The sequence below is a fragment of the Nomascus leucogenys genome, chromosome 22a (assembly GCF_006542625.1).
Source record: "Nomascus leucogenys isolate Asia chromosome 22a, Asia_NLE_v1, whole genome shotgun sequence".
NCBI classification, from domain to species: Eukaryota; Metazoa; Chordata; class Mammalia; order Primates; family Hylobatidae; genus Nomascus; species Nomascus leucogenys.
The window spans coordinates 15,584,603-15,600,637 of NC_044402.1; positions in this window are offsets into that span (position 1 = coordinate 15,584,603).

The window sequence follows — 16,035 nt, forward strand, 5'->3', positions numbered from 1 at the left end:
ATTGAGGTGAGTCTCTTGTAGGCAGCATATAGTTGGTGTATTAAAAAAATCAATTTAGCCACTCTGTCTTTTGACTAGAGAATTTAATCCATTTAATTTCAACGTAATTATTGATAAGTAAGAATTTATTACTGCCATTTTATAATTTGTTTTCTGGTTGTTTTGTAGATAATTTGTTTCTTTCTTCCTCTCTTGCTGTCTTCCTTTGTGGTTTGACCATTTTTTGTAATGGTATGCTTCGAATTCTTTCTATTTATGTTTTGTGCATAAATAGAAAGCTCTTGTCTCTTCTTCACTCAGCATATGCATTAGTTTGCGGGGACTTCTGTAAAAACATACCACAAACTAAGTGTCTTAAAACAACAGGAATGTACTGTCTCACAGTTTCAAAGACTAGAAGTCCAAGATCAAAGTTCTGGAAGGGCCATGCTCTCTCTTGAAGGCTCCAGGAGAGAATCTGTTCTATGCCTCTCTCTTAGTTTCTGCTGCTGCTGGCACTCTTTGGTGCTCCATGGCTTGCAGCTGCATACCTTCAGTCTCTGCCTCCGTGTGTGTGATCTCCCTGTGTGTCTGTCTTCACACAACTTTCTTCTTTTCTTCTTCTTCTTCTTCTTCTTCTTCTTCTTCTTCTTCTTCTTCTTCTTCTTCTTCTTCTTCTTCTTCTTCTTCTTCTTCTTCTTCTTCTTCTTCTTCCTTCTTCCTTCTTCTTCTTCTTCTTCTTTTTTTTTTTTTGAGACAGAGTTTTGCTCTTGTCGCCCAGGCTGGAGTGCAATGGCGCCATTTTGGCTCACTGCAACCTCTGCCCCCCGGGTTCAAGTGATTCTCCTGTCTCAGCCTCTCTAGTAGCTGGGATAACAGGGGCCTGCCACCACATCCAGGTAATTTTTTGTATTTTTAGTAGAGATGGGGTTTCACTGTGCTGGTCAGGCTGGTCAGGCAGGTGATCCACCTGTCTTGGCCTCCCAAAGTGCTGGGATTACAGGTGTGAGCCACTGTGCCCGGCCACAACTATCTTCTTTAAAGGGCAGCAGTCATATTGGCTGGGCACAGTGGTTCATGCCTGTAATCCCAGCACTTTGAGACCAGCCTGGCCAACATGGTGAAACCCCACCTCTACTAAAAAGTACAAAAAATTAGCCAGGTGTGGTGGCGTGTGCCTTTAGTCCCAACTACTTGGGAGGCTGAGACAGGAGAATTGCTTGAACCCTAGAGCCAGAGGTTGCAGGGAGCCAAGACTGTGCCACTGCACTCCAGCCTGGGCAACAGAGCAAAACTCCATCTCAAAAAAAGAAAAAAGTAATGCCCTATTTATGTATCTCCTTCTCCTAATAGATTACAAGGTGTAAGGTCTTTTTCATTTCTGAGTTCCCAGTGCCACTCCTGGCATACAGTAGGCACTCAATGAATATATGTGGATAAAGGAATGGCTGAAACCTCCCCAGACCCATTAGAGTCATGCCACGTCCACCAAATTTGGTAACGCCCCTCATGAGCTGCCATTCCCACCTTCACTGCTTCTGTCATGGCACAGTTGAAGTTTGAAAGCTTTGGCTCTTTTGTGTCTCCTTTATGCAAACTGTCTCCTAACTTCTTTCCATTTCCCCATTCACTTCTCTCTAACCTCAGTCTTTTCTCTCTTAATCCTATTAGTCTCTTAAGGCAAGGACTGAAATGAAATAGAAGGTGGAAGTAGAGGAAAAAAATATGACTAGGACTCAATTTTGAAAAACAAGACTAATAATTATGAAAATAACACATAACAAAATTTTAGGTTGTAATGGCTCTCTGCATGAATTCTAAAAGTGAAGAAAGAATAAATCAGATATTGATTATTTGGAGATGGCTTCTTACAGTAATTACTCTGAAAAGCTTATATGAGGGTTTGATACTTGGTATTTAGTGAGCAGGGGTGCTGGACATCTCGTGATGTAGGCAACAGTTCAGAACAATGAAGAATGGCCCTTCCAAAATGTAATGCAGGCTGGGTGTGGTTGCTTATACCTGTAATCCCAGCACTTTGGGAGTCCAAGATGGGCAGATTGCTTGAGCCCAGGAGTTCAAGACCAGGCTGGGCAATGTGGTGAAACTCGATCTCTACAAAATATACAAAAAATTAGCTGGGGATAGTGGCACATGCCTGTAATCCCAGCTACTTAAGAGGTTGAGGTGGGAGGATCACCTGAGCCCAGGAGTGCTGCAGTGAGCTGTGATCCTGCCACTATGCTTAGGCCTGGGAAAAAGAGCAAGACCCTGTCTTGAAAAACAAACAAACAAACAAAACAAAATGCAGTGCAGCTCATTGCAGACAGCTAATTCAATGAAAGACTACAACTTTTCCTCATATCCCTCCTCCCCATGCCATAACACTGGGGCATTAGAAGCAGCAGAGTGGGAGGAGGAGGGGAATAAGGGAAGGCTCTGCCCCTTCCCCACTGTGAGGTCTTGAGCCATGAATTGGGTCTGAGCTGGGGATGGGGGATGCTTTGGACTAGAGTGAACTTCTTAATAGAGTGAGTCTTCCAAAAATGCGACTGTTCTTAATATTAGAAGGGACAGACATGCTGGGATCTGCCTAAGGGGTGGAAAGGAGGATTCCTCAAGACATGGGTGAAAGCACAAGTTGGAAAAGATTAAAACAATTTGTGGTTTGAACTCTTCCTGAAAGTTAATAAAATTCAGTTGTCGATACATTTATTCATTCATGTATTCAATATTCATTGAGCACCTATTATGGTCAGGGCCTGGACATATTGATGAAGACAAAGCTCTTGTTCTCACGGAACTTATGTTCTAGTCAATTTGTGTTTCATGTCTCTGTGCCTTTGCACAGGCTGTTCCCTCTACCTGTAATTCCTGGCTCTGTCCATCTTTCTGCACAGGATGAGATTTTTTCAGATTTCAGTCAGCTTCACCTCCCATGGAAGACAGGCTTGAGCTCCGTGGCAGCATTGGGAATCCCTCCTTCCATTCCCTAGGTTATGGCAACACTGTGTTGCTCTAATCATTGGCTCATGTTTCAGTTCCTGTCCTAGCCTGGGGTCACCCTATTATCCCCAGCACCTCAATGAACACATGCATTGATTTATTAAAGAAAACTCTGAAAAGACTGTAAATTCATTGGAAAATTCTGCCTCCTTTATTCACCGCTTTTTTTTTTCAAGCACTTCACACTACGAGACCCTGAACATGTTGTTGCCTACTTCAAAATCTTGGGCCTCACTTTCCCCATCTGTAGAGTGGGCATTTAATCTTACCTCCTCAGGTGCTATGAGGATGAAATGGAATGGGATGTATGGAGGGGAGTCCCAGGGGCTGGCTGTGGGTGGAAGTGTGTTTTAGCCACAGCCTTGGGGACACCGTTGCTGAGTGCTTACTAATAGCTTCTGGATCACCCATCACATTAAGAAACTGGGACTCTGATGAGCTTGTAGACATTTTCTAGTGCTTGTTTATTTACAGATTGACTTCTCAGAGGGAATTGTTATTATTATTTGTTATCGCCTCTATAGTTGCTTCTAATTCCCTGTTTTTCAGCCAAATTGGTTGAAATCAATGTTTCTTGTATATGCCCTGGGATTCCCACCTCCCTGCTTTTTCTCATACTTGTAACTCTGCCAGCAGCCATTGAATTCCCATTCAACCTTCTAGACCCACTCAGATGCCACCTGTCAATAAAGCATTTTCTGATCCTCTTGGCAGGTTGTGTTCCTGCCTTCTTTTCTGAAGGTCTTTTCATTCATTGACTTAATTAGGGAGGTTGCGTTTGCATTAACCCCTGTCCGAGCTGAGATTTCAGGGGCCATATCTGTTTTGTGCCTGTTTCCTGAGACCTGAGTCTGATCCAGTGGCTTGTGTATGGGGGAAGTGCAAGAGAACGGAACTGAGGCCATGGGGGGAGGGTGATATGGATGGGTGTTGGGACAAGAGCCAAACAGCCCCATCTGAGCTGACCTCTGAGCTGACCTCTGTCTCTACCACAACCTGCCTGGGCCCGGCTCTGCCCAAACTTGCCCACATTATGCCAGCAGCCCCCACCCCCTCTTCCAGTGCATACATATGTGTTCCCACAAGCTTCCCCAACTCCCAGGACGAATCAGCTAGGGAAGCCTACATGGAGATAAGATTAGGTGCAATTCGTTAACAGGAGTTTTGGCTTTCTCCATTTTGGCAAAGCCTTCTTGACAGAGCAAACCCCCTGGGGAAATGCATCAAGCAACAAGTCCCTGTGGCGTTTTAACAGCCAAAAAGCCAGCTGCTGAAAGAATTCCAGCCAGGCAGCTGACAGCAACAGGCTGGCTAATTAATGGAATCCCATTTGCAAAATTAGTGGTAAACATTACTACCCAGGTGTATTAGCCCTAACCCCCAGCAGAGAGCAGTGGAATAAAAAGCTGGTTTTAAAGGCAGGGAAGAGCCAGGGAGCAGGGGTAGAGGTGGAAAGCTCTCATAGTCAGAGGGCTTGCATTCCAGGCCTCTAGGTTCCAACCCTGAGTGATCACAGGGCTCCATGCTCACTGGATTTCAGGTTGTTGCTGTAAACCAAAAAGTATGTAAGACAGGTCTCAATCATCTTAGAAGTATATTTTGCCAAGGTTAAGGACATGCCCATGACACAGCCTCAGGAGGTCCTGATGAAACTGCCATTGCAAAATTGTCACTGAGATAGTGAAAGAAATTTGACATAACCAACTCCATCTTGCTTCCAACCTCCAAGCTGTCCTTGTTCATTCCTGGGCATAGGCTGAACTAACTTTGGGAGGAGGTTATTATAGTTTATAGTTTAAAACAAGGACGATAACAGCCCTTTCCCAAAACAAACCTCCTTCTCACCTGGGGATTAGATTGCCTTTGTAGGACTAGCAAATTAGCCTCAAGATTAGAAATTATGGTTTAAGAGTCATGCAGCCGGAGGCTATAAGATTCTGACATTCCCTAAACTGCTCCTAAGATCAGTGCTTGAGATATTTTGCAGACGCTGCACTTGATGGATCAGCTGACACCACCCAGAACGATTAACTGGCTCATCTAATCTGTGGCCCCCACTCACGAGCTGACTCATGAAGAGGACAGCTTCAATTCCCTATGATTTTATCTCCTACCTAACCAATCAGCACTCCTGGCTCACTGGCTTCCCCTAACCCACCAAGTTATCCTTAAAAACTCTGATCCCCGAATGCTTGTGGAGACTGATTTGATAACAGTAAAACTCTGGTCTCCCACACAGCCAGCTCTGCATGAATTACTCTTTCTCTGTTGCAATTCCCCTGTCTTGAGAAATTGGCTCTGTCTAGGCAGAAGGCAAGGTGAACCCACTGGGTGGTTAAACTGAGAATATGTGCCCAAGGTGGTCAGGCTACAGCGTGATTTTGTGTTTTAGGAAGACATAAGTCATCAGTCAATGCATGTAAGATTTACATTGATTCTGTCCAGAAAATGGGGACAACCTGAAGTGGAGATAGGGGTGGCAAGGGCAGTAGGGGGTACTTCCAGGCCATAGGTGGATTCAAAGAGTTCCTGATTGGCAATTGGTTGAAAGAGTTTATCTAAAGACCTGGAATCAATGGAAGAAAGTGTCTGGGTTAAGATAAGGGATTGTGAGGACCAAGGTTTTTATTAGGCAGATGAAGCCTCCAGGTTGCAGGCTTCAGAGAGACTAAATTGTAAATGTTTCTTAATAGACTTTGAAAGGTGGAAGACTCTTAATTAATTCTCTACTGGATCAGGAAAATTCCTGGAAAGGAAGGGTTTTCCCCACAAGAGACAGCTTTGCAAGGCCATTTCAAAATATGTCAAAGAAATATATTTGGGGATAAAATGCTTTGATTTCTTCTAGGGCCTGCTATCTGTCATGTTGGTATCTTATTGCTGCTAAGAGTCTGCTTTGTCAGCCTTAAGGCCTCTGTTTTAATGTCTTTAAAAGCTGGTCAGCTGTGCCTGAATTCCCAATGGAGGAGGGTATAATGAGGCACGTCCAACCCCACTTCCCATCAGGTTAGTTTAGGGATGCCTTGGCTGAGAGGAGAGGTCCATTTCATTGGTTGAGGGGCTTCAAATTTTAATTTTGGTTTTCATTGTCATGGAACATTTATTAAGCATCTACTGTATGCATGCCATACTGGCTCAGAAATTAGAAAACCTGGCTCCATCACACAGAGGAGCACAGCCAGCTTTCCCTCTCTGGACCTGGTTTCCTCAACTACAAAGTGGAGATGATGGTGACAGTGATTATGACAGCTTCTATGTGACGAGCACTTTCAGTGTGACAGGCTCTGAACCAAGAGCTGTCCAGCCATTTCTTACCCAATCCTCGTATCAATCCTCTAATATAGAACCTACTTACAGCACCATTTCATACATGGAAAAGAAAAAAACAAGTTTTTGAGTGTGTACTAAGTTGGCTAGTGTCCTCCCAAAACCCATGAACCTTAAAACGTGACCTTATTTGAAACTGGGTCACTGCAGACATAATAGTTAAGTTGGGTGGATTAATACCAACATAGAGTGGGCCCTTACTCCAGTATGACTGGTGTTCTTATAAAGAGAGGACTTCTATGTCATAGGTAGCAACTAGCTGGGCCCAGTGGCATGAGTGGTAAAGGAATTTACCAAGATAGTTGTAGGTAAAGAAAAGTAGATTTATTAGAGACAGTATGAAAATACATTACAAGAAAACAATGGGGCTGGGCGCGGTGGCTCATGCCTATAATCCCAGCACTTTGTGGGGCCGAGGCAGGTGGATCACTTGAAGTCAGGAGTTCGAGACCACCCTGGCCAACATGGTGAAACCCTGTCTCTGATAAAAACACAGAAATTAGCCAGGTGTGGTGGCGGGCGTCCGTAATCCAAGCTACTCAGGAGGCTGAGGAACGAGAATCACTTGAAACTGAGAGGCAGAGGTTGTAGTGAGCTAAGATCATGCCACTGCACTCCAGCCTGAGTTCAGTCCCCCCCACCCAAAAAAAAAAGAAAGAAAGCAATGGGCAGCAAAGCAGAGAAGGGGCTGTCTGCAAAGAGGCAGGGGCTGGAGGGAAGTTTCATGGAGTTGTGCCAAAAGGGCTACCTGCAGGATGAAGCTGTGGTGCCTGCAGTTTATTTGTGATTAGCTGGTCTCTCAGAACAATTGTTTATTGTTCTTCCCCTCTGGGACCTTCCCCTACCTGGGGCCCCTTCCTCCTTATTGCTTACTTGTCATCAGGGCTCCACAGTCTAACCTTCAGAACTGTGGGAGAGAATAAATTTCTGTTGTTTTAAGTCACCAAGTTGGTGGTGATTTGATTTTTTTTTTTTTTTTTGAGGCGGAGTCTCACTCTGTCGCCCAGGCTGGAGTGCAGTGGCGCAATCTTGGCTCACTGCAAGCTCTGCCTCCCGGGTTCACGCCATTCTCCTGCCTCAGCCTCTCTGAGCAGCTGGGACTACAGGCGCCCGCCACCACGCCCGGCTAATTTTTTGTATTTTTAGTAGAGACGGGGTTTCACCATGGTCTCGATCTCCTGACCTCGTGATCCGCCCGCCTCGGCCTCCCAAAGTGCTGGGATTACAAGCGTGAGCCACCGCGCCCGGCCGGTGGTGATTTGTTGCAGCAGCTTTAGGAAATAAATACAGAAAGTTTAAGTAAGTTGCCCAAGGCCACACAGCTGTGAAGCAGACCCCCCCTGAGATTCCAAGGCAGATTCTGATTCCAGAGCCCCAGTGATGAGCAATTACTCTATCTTAAATGAATCAGTTGTGTTCATCAGTGCCTGGAACAAAGCAAGAGCTGATGAAGTGCCAGCTGCTATTGTTGCTGTTGTTATTAATTATATATTATCATGGGCTCACTCCCCCCTCTGCATGCTTTGCAGGGTAATATGAGGAGCAGTAAGACAATAAATGCCTTGTAGTCTTTCAAGACCCAGACAACTGTAAATTATATTATCATGAGAGACAATGAAGTAAAGAAAAAGTACAGTGAATATTTTTTTCACAACACACTGAAGTGTAACTAGTCAAAGCAACACAAGTTCATCCCAGTGAGGGGGAGGTGAGAAGTCAGCAAATCCGTTGTCCTCTGGAGAGAACTAGAGATCTTCCCATGTCTCATTTGTATCCCCAAATGCTGCCAGGTACAAAGGAAGAGAGAATGACCACAAATCTCTCCTTTTCCCTGAATCCACACCTTTTGCCATGTTGTCAGAGGCATTTGAATCATAGCAACGCCATCTTTAATAGGGGCTGGATAAAATGAGGCTGAGACCTACTGGCTGCCTTCCCAGGACGTTAGGTGTTCTAAGTCACAGGATGAGATAGGAGGTCGGCACAAGATACAGCTCATAAAGACCATGCTGATGAAACACGTTGCAGTAAATAAACCAGCTGAAACCCATCAAAGCCAAAAAGGCAACAAGAGTGACCACCAGCCATCCTCACTGCTCGTTATATACTAACCATAATGTATTAGTAGACTAAAAGACACTCCCACCAACACCATGACAGTTTACAAATGCCACGGCAACGTCAGGAAGTTACCCTATATGGTCTAAAAAGGGGAGGAACCCTCAGTTCCAGCAATTGCCCACCTTTTTCCGAGAAAACTTATGAATAATCCACCCTTTGTTTAGCATGTAATCAAGAAATATTCATAAAAATAGTCAGCCAGCAGCCCTCAGGGCTGCTCTTCCTAATGGAATAGGCATTCTTTATTCCTTTATTTTCCTAATAAACTTGCTTTTCACCTTATGGACTGGCCCCGTCTGTCTTGCGTGAGATCCTAGAACCCTCTCTTGGGGTCTGGATTGGGACCCCTTTCTGGTAACAATGTGACCTTGCAGCCCCCTCATTTCCATGCATGGTATATTTTTTCCTGCCCTTGACTTTGGGTTGGCCATGTGACTGGTGTTGGTTAATGCAATCAGATGGAAGTGATGGTTAATCGTTTATGCTTGATCTTTTGCCTCTCTACCTGCCCTCTTGTGCCTCTGCCATCACCATGAGAAGAATGCTCCAGGCAGCTTGTGGACTCAGGAGGATGAGAGACACCTGGCCAAGAGCTGGGCCACGTGAGCCGAACCAGTGCTCATTGTTTTATGCCATTGAGGTTTTGAGACTTTTTTGTTATGCAGGATTACTGTAGCAAAAGCAAACTGATACAAACCCCCAAGGGTTTACATCCAGGTCTGCAAATGACACTGGTTACTTGAAGCTATGACACACAGTGAGACTCAAATAGCAGTGAGGGTGTTCCCTTAAACCTCCACAGAAACGTGGGGGTTGAGATGATGGTCACATGAATGACATCTAATGACTGCATGACCTTAGACATAATTAATTAAGTTGGGTAGGTTAATACTAACATACGGTGGGCCCTTACTCCACTGTGACTGGTGTTCTTACAAAGAGAGGACTCGTAGCCTTCAAAACTATGGGAGAGAATACATTTCTATTGCTTCGGACCACCTAGTTTGTCTGTTTTTCATCTGTCTAATGGGATTAAAAAATGTTCCCTTGAGCCGAGCGCGGTGGCTCACGCCTGTAATCCCAGCACTTTGGGAGGCCGAGGTGGACAGATCACGAGGTCAGGAGATACAGACCATCCTGGCTAACACGGTGAAACCCTGTCTCTACTAAAAATACAAAAAAATTAGCCGGGCGTGGTGGCGGGTGCCTGTAGTCCCAGCTACTCAGGAGGCTGAGGCAGGAGAATGGCGTGAACCTGGGAGGCGGAGCCTGCAGTGAGCCGAGATCACGCCACTGCACTCCAGCATGGGCGACAGAGCTAGACTCCGTCCCACCCCCCAAAAAAAGTTCCCTTTAGGATTGCTTTGAGCATTAAGCGAAATAAAATATACAAAAGGGTTTAGCATAGTACTTACTGTTAGTGGTGGTGAATCCATATGGGTCCTGCAGCAGCCTCAGTTCTTGCCTCCTCGGAAGAAAGAATTTGACTGAGGGGCATAAGGCAGAAGGAGAGACGGAGGCAAATTTTAGAGGAGTGAAAAATTACTAAAAACCTGGGCACGGCACGGTGGCTCACGCCTGTAATCCCAGCAATTTGGAAGGCTGTGGCGGGCAGATCACCTGAGGTCGGGAGTTTGAGACCAGCCTGACCAACATAGAAAAACGCTGTTTCTACTAAAAATACAAAATTAGCCTGGCATGGTGGTGCATGCCTGTAATCCCAGCTAGTCAGGAGGCTGAGGCAGGCGAAGCGCTTGAATCTGGAAGGTGGAGGTTGCAGTGAGCTGAGATCGTGCCATTTCACTCCAGCCTGGGAAACAAGAGTGAAACTGTCTCAAAAAAAAAAAAAAAAAAAAAAAGCTTTAGAACAAGAACAAGAGGAAGTAAGGTACACTTGGAAGAGGGGAAGAGGGCCGAGTGGGCGACTTGAGAGACGAAGCGTGCAGTTTGACTTTGACTTGGGGTCTTATGCCTTGGCATGCTTCTGGAGTCTTGCAGTCTTGCATCCCTTCTCCTCTGATTGTTCTTTTGGGGCGGGCTGTCCGCATGCGCAGTGGCCTGCTAGGGCCTGGGGGGAGCATGCCCAGTGTGTTTACTGGAGTTGTACGCATGCTCACTTGAGGTGTCCTTCCTTTACCAGTCAAACGTCTCTAGGTCATGTACCAGTTAGACTCCGCCATTTTGCCTCTTTCCAATGCTTGAGCCCACTTGCCCAACTCCTGAGATATTCCCCGGGAAGCCACTGATCACCAGTTTCAGGTTTTTTCTATTGGGAAATTTTTTTTTTCCTGGTACTGGCTGTCTCCAATTATTATTTTAGGGAGATAGTTAACAACTGCCTGACCATCACCTGATGGTCGCCTGACATTCCTGGTTGGAGAGGGGGTGGGAGTGGGGTCGGGAGTTGGGTTCAAGGTCCTCTCCTTCCCTGCTCATGCTTGACTAGTTACCTACTGTAATATTGCCAGCACATAGCAGGTCTCAATAAATGGTAGTTTCTTAGCAAATGGAGTGGCTGGAGGCCTCCTATTATGTGGGTCGAAGATGCGTGTTTTTGTCCATCTTCCAGATATTTCCCACACTGATGCCTGGGGCCCCGAAAGAGGGCGCTCTGCCTGTGCCTGTGTACCGGGATGCTTTTCATTAAAGCCTCAAAGAGTCAGGGGCTCTTCGCCTTGCTGCTATTCACGATGCAAGTTTTGTTCTGTGTGACACTAAGAGGTTAAAAAATAGTTAGATATTGGGGGCGGGGGCTGGATTAGAGTCCCTGCTGCTCCCCCTTGGCACAGCATAAGCTTAGACAAGTTAATTAACCTCTCTGGGCCTCTGTTTCCTCATCTGTGAAATGTAGGTGATTATCTCCACCTCATACCACTGGGGTGATGGCTGGATGTCATAAAGGCACCTCCCATCATTAACAGCTGTGGGGCAGGAGAGGCCATGGGCTCTTTCATCCTGGGCTCTTACCCACCCCCATGCACCTGAACTTATGTGCCAGTCCCATTTGCAGAAGCATGTCTCTCTGGTGGCTTCATCTCATGAGAAGGAAGAAGTGTGAACCACATTTTGTTTTACACACCAGCCCTCCTCAGCAGGCTGTTCTCTTTCAAACAGAAAGAGAGCTGTTTCTGGGAGCAGGGACAGCTCATGACCCTCCACTCTTTCCCCCTTTTTAATCTTCCTCATTCCTTTGCTCCTTCTCCAAACTGATCCGATGCTGCACACTGGTAATCATGCAGAGATGGTTCCAGAGCTCAACACCCGGTTCAAAGACTCATAACAAACAATGAGCCAGGTGTGGTGGCACATGCCTGTAGTCCCAGCACTTTAGGAGGTTGAGGCGGGAGGAATGCTTGAGGCCAGGTGTTCAAGGCTGCAGTGAACTGTGGTTGTACCACTGCACTCCAACCTGGGCAATAGAGCTAGACCTTGTCTCTAAAAACAACAACAACAAAACCAAATCAAAACAAACAAACAAAAAAACTCAATGAACTGAAGGAAATGAGGTGCAAATATAGAAATAAGAAAATAACCATATGGCTCTCATTTTACTGAGCATTTACTATGTGCCAGGCACTGGGCTAAGCAATTTGTCTACTTCATCTCACCGAATCCTCCCACAGCCCTGTGAGATGGTAGTGTCATACCCATTTTTACAGATGAGGAAACTGAGGCTCTGTGAAAAGACCTACAGAGGACTGAGGAAGGAGGAAGAAAGGAGGGGGAGAAGGGTCATTTTTGTTAATGATAGTGGTGGTGGGTGGGGCTGGGTAGAATTAGGAGAGAGAGGGTGGGGAGAAGGGAGAGAGGAACAGGGAGAGAGAGAGAGGGAGAGAGAGAGAGAGTGTGTGATGGAGACAGAGAACGCAGGCATGTGCCCCAAGAGCTCCCTGCCGGACAGGAAAAAGAATAACACACAGATGATTCAAATGGGCCACAACTCCAAAGGGAATTTTGCAGCTGAACCAGAAGAAGCTGTCTGTATGCTGTTCAGTGGAAAAGAGAGGTTCCTTTGGACCGTAGTAGTGATTGTAACAATTTATGGAGTACCTTTTTATTATTACTAATAATTGCAATAGTAATAATAATGGCAGCTACCTCTGTTGAGTGCCTCCTCTGTTCTAGGCACTGCTAAGTACTTCACATTGTTTATGTCTAATCCTCACCACAATTTGGAAGCTAGGTCTCCTCATGTTCATGGGACAGATGCAGAAACTGAAGCACAGGTGATCGGATCACTGTTCCAGGATCTCTAGGGCCAGTGGCTGAAGGCTGGCAAGGAATCCCTTGAAGGTCCCGCTGACCCTGCACTTAGGTTCAGAAGTTGCTGTCTTTCCTTCCTTTCTTGTGTTGCAGAATTTCTCCTTAGTTCAGCTAAAACCAGGTTCTTGTTACACAACCAGGAAAGATTAGGCTCACAGACACATAGAAGGGTGAGGAGAGGAATTTATTGGGAGAAAAGGAAAAAGGAAAAATAACTCTCAGCAAAGTGAAAAAGAGTCCTGCTAGCAGGTTTCCCACCTCATAGATTGAATCCCAGGTCACCACCCTGACACTGAAGAGGCCGGGTTCCTCCCCTCTGCAAATGGCGTGAACTTCCCGAGGCTCCACCCCATCCTCCCAGTGTGCAGGTGGGTGTCATTCAGAGAGAATCAGTCAGGAGAGCGCAGGCGTCATCCAGGACTAGCGGTCCGGTTTCTCACCCTTCAGGCTGTTTTAGGCTTGAAGGCGGGGCTTCACCAGGGGCCCTTGGCTATTTCCTGTCTCTATCACTTACAAGCATAGCTCCATCCGTCCGTCCATCCATCCATCCATCCAGCCTACATGTGTTTATCAAGCATGTGCAGTTGTCCCTCAGTATCTGTTGGGGATTGGTTCCAGGACACCCCTTAGATAAGAAAATCTGCAGATGCTTAAGTCCCCTATATAAATATGGAACAGTATTTTCATACAGCCTGTGCACAGTATACTTTAAATCATCTCTAGATTACTTTTAATACCTAATACAATGCTTACACATCACTTCATTTACATAGATTCAATGCACTCAGTGCATAGCAAATCCAAATTTTGCTTTTTGGAACTTCATAGCATTGTTTTTCTGAATATTTTCTTTTGAGACAGGGTCTCACTCTGTCAGCCATGCTGGAGTGCAGTGGTGTGATCACAGCTCGGCTCACTGCAGCCTTGACTTCCTGGGCTTGGGTGATCTTCCCACCTCAGCCTCTCCAGTAGCTGGGACTGCATGCACGCACCACCATGCCTGGCTAATTTTTTTTTTTGCATATTTTTGTAGAGACAGAGTTTTACCATGTTGCCCAGGCTGGTCTTGAGCTCCTGGATTCAAGTTAGCCGCCTGCCTTGGCCTCCCAAAGTGCTGTGAGCCGGACCCTGGATATTTTCAATGAGAGGATGGTTGAATCCGTGGATGCAGAACCCATGGATACGGAGGGCCAACTGTCCTATGCATCAAGTGCTCTGCTAGATACTGGGCATAGAGCAGTGAACAAGACAACGAGCCCATCTCATTGGAGGTTATATTCTAATAGGGAGAGACAATGAAGGGATGATAAACCAATCAATATATCATATCAAGATCAGTGGAGGGACAGATACAATCTGTTCATTCTCAGCCCATTCCCTCACTTCCTCTTCCTGATGACGACAAAAAAGCAATGGTGATGATGAAACAGCAGTAATAGCTGCCATTTGCTGATGGCTCACTCTGCGCTGGGCATTTTACTTGCACTAACTCATTGTACCATCATAATAGCTCTCCAAGGCTGTGCCGTCATTACCCCATTTTACAGTTGCAGAGAAGCTAAATAACTCACCCAGGGCCACACAGCTGATACGTCAAGGACTGCAAGAGATTCAGACCCAGGTTCTCTGGACTCCCACACTTCCAGCCCACCCTCTCCCCAATCTTTGTGTGACTCATGCTTGCGACACACCTTTGTACAAACCCTCAGCTTCCAACAAGTCTTCTCTTTTTAGTAGCTACTATTTACAAAAAGCCTATCAGATGCCAGGTATTGAATGTATATTATTGCCTTTAATCCTCTAAGGAACTCCAAAGGGTAGGTATCTTATGGATAAGGAAACTGAATCTCAGAGAGGTGAAATAACTTTTCTCTGGTCACATCAATAGAAAAGAACGAGGCTGGGATTGAAGCATTGGTCTGCTGGACTCCAAATGTCATGTTCTTTCATTTTCTCACATTGATTCTTCATCTGGCAAATTCCTACACATCCATCAAGACCCATTGTAAATGTAGCCTCTTCATGAAATCATCCCTGACTCTTTGAGGCATAACTTTTTCCTCTTCCGTGTTCTCACTGTTCCTTTAGTATAATATTAGTTTGTGATTATTTGTTTCCTTCTGTATCTCTCTCTCTAGGCAGTGAGCCCCCTGAAGGTGGGGGATGCCTGGCCGTACTCCACTGATTACAATCTTGCCTCTTTCTCCAGAGATTAGGGCTCTGTGCATTTAATTTCATTTATGATTTCAAAGTAACCGGTTAGCCTATTTGTCCATGCATTTATGCTGTTTACTATTAATCCAATTAGCATGGAGTGAGGGCAGTTCCAGTGGAGATAATAGAACAAGTGTGCTTAAGGTCAGGTCCAACCCTTAGCAACATCGTGGACTCTACCTTCAGCCACTCCTTACTGCCTTTAACACTGCCCCCTAGAGGTCACCCAGGCTGGAGTGCAGTGGAGCGATCTCGGCTCACTACAACCTCCACCTCAGCTTCCCGAGTAGCTGGGACAGGCAGGTGCCACCATGCCCTGCTCATTTGTGTATTTTTAGTAGAGATGGGTTTCATGTTGGCCAGGCTGGTCTCAAACTCCTGATCTTATGTGATCTGCCAGCCTCAGCCTTCCAAAGTGCTGGGATTACAGGCGTGAGCCACCACGCCCTGCCCTCTCTGGCTGTTTCTTTCCACTATTATTAGGAACACTGGCTGACAGACATTTACCCCGAGGGAGCATGGAAGCCCCAGATCCTCAGGGACCTGCATTTAATGCAGAAATCACTAACAGTGAAGTTTCAATTACCTGCACTTCCAGCAGAGCCGTGGTACGATTTTTGTGGTCTCTTTTCTCTATAAAACATATCAAAATTATATTTTATGATTGTATTGGTAGAAAGAGAAATATTACCAAGGGCAGATCATATTCTTGTGGTCTTCTGATTTATTTATCTATTTTTAAATTTTTAAATTTTCGAGACAAGTTCTGGCCCTATCTCCCAGGCTGGAATGCAGTGGTGCCATCTCAGCTCACTGAAACCGCTGCCTCCTGGGCTCAAACCATTCTCCCACCTCAGCCTTTTGAGTAGCTGGGACTAAGGTATGCACCACCACGTCCAGCTAATTTGTGTATTTTTTGTAGAGATGGGTTTCACCATGTTGCCCAGGCTGGTCTCAAACTTGTGAGATCAAGCGATTTGCCTGCCTGGGCCTCCCAAAGTGCTAGAATTACAGGTATGAGCCACCACATCCAGCCTGCTCTTCTGGTTTGAAAAAGGTTAAGGCATTTTTGCAGGCCCCTACTGGTATCGTGGGCCCAGGGCATAGTGCTAGCTGTGCCTGGTG